The sequence below is a fragment of the Amphimedon queenslandica genome, unplaced genomic scaffold (genome assembly GCF_000090795.2).
Source record: "Amphimedon queenslandica unplaced genomic scaffold, v1.1 AMPQUscaffold_10760, whole genome shotgun sequence".
Lineage (NCBI taxonomy): Eukaryota > Metazoa > Porifera > Demospongiae > Haplosclerida > Niphatidae > Amphimedon > Amphimedon queenslandica.
The window spans coordinates 6108-7589 of record NW_003548990.1 but is presented as its reverse complement, the minus strand read 5'-3'; the positions used below and the strand labels follow the sequence as shown (position 1 = coordinate 7589).

General features: G+C 37.3%; 1 long non-coding RNA gene across 1 annotated transcript; it reads left to right on the top strand.

The window, feature by feature from the left end:
* Positions 1-324: 324 nt before the first annotated feature.
* Positions 325-1476, top strand: LOC109589894 (uncharacterized). Its single transcript, XR_002188996.1, has 3 exons — positions 325-581; positions 1032-1215; positions 1368-1476. It is a non-coding gene; the product is annotated as an uncharacterized LOC109589894 (long non-coding RNA).
* The last annotated feature ends 6 nt before the right edge of the window (positions 1477-1482 follow it).

The following is a 1482-nucleotide window of genomic DNA, read 5'->3' as shown; positions in this document are numbered from 1 at the left end:
TGTAGAAAAGGAGAGAAAGTATTAAAAGATATTTTGTACATGTTGAAAATTGCCCAAGATTCATTTCGATGATTAGCAATTTATACTTAAATCACCACCAATATAGATTTCGTCATTTCACTTTATTTAGAGCATTCTCCACAATTAAAATAATGACTATACAAAAACACCAATAATAATGTAAAAGACTTAATGATATCACAGAATTACCAATATTAAATGTACTAAAAATTTCCACCATAATAAGTTTATGTAGTATAAATTTTTTATATACAATGTACATATTTCACTATCATAATAAATAGTTCTATATTTTCCAGATATTCCTATCACTGTATTCTGGTGCTACACTTCTCCTTGTTCCTCCAGTCATCAAATCCTCTCCCCTTCTCTTCTCTCATGTCGTCCTACGATCACGTCATGTGACTCTCCTTCAAGCCACGCCTACTCTAATTCGTCGATTACCCTCGGACGTACTGAGGGAGGAGTTATTGGGGGCGTGGTCAAGTCTCCGGGTACTAGCCTTTGGAGGAGAGTCTTGTCCATCAGTGAAGACATTAAGAGAATGGAAAAGCAGCGAGGTAGAGATATACATGTAATATACATGTATTTTGTTCCATTGTCACAGAATCCGTGACAAGCAAAAACCCATTAGTTCCATTGTTACAAAATCTGTGACAAGCAGAAACCCATTGGTTCCATTGTCATGAAATCCGTGACAAGCAAAAACCCATTAGTTCCATTGTCACGAAATCTATGACAAGCAAAAACCCATTTGTTCCATTGTCACAGAATCCGTGACAAGCAAAAACCCATTAGTTCCATTGTTACAAAATCTGTGACAAGCAGAAACCCATTGGTTCCATTGTCACGAAATCCGTGACAAGCAAAAACCCATTAGTTCCATTGTCACGAAATCTGTGACAAGCAAAAACCCATTTGTTCCATTGTCACAGAATCCGTGACAAGCAAAAACCCATTAGTTCCATTGATTATTTCTTGTATTTATTAATTATTTTTTCAAATTTCAGAACAAAACCCGATTGTTCAATATCTACGGTATCACTGAAGTATCCAGTTGGGCCTCTTGTCATGAAATAGACATTCATGACTCCGCCTACGATAAACCCCACCCACTTGGAGTACCCATCGGAGAACCACTACTGGGCACTCAAATAGAACTGAGAGGAAACGAACAAAAGAGAGTATTCATCGGTAAACATGTACATGTAATGCATGCAGATTTACATGTACATGTATAGTATACCTCCATTAATGTTAAAATACTATATATAATGTACATGTACATGCTTTCTCATGTACAGTACGTGAGGTAAAACATTGAAGATTAATAATTTTTTGTGTAGGTGGAGATTATAGGGTGTGTTGCCTTGGCAAGGAAGAGTCCCTCGTCCAGGGTACCTTTCGGGACAGTGGAGACGATGGTACGACTGACGAACATGGACGCATGTATTTATGTGG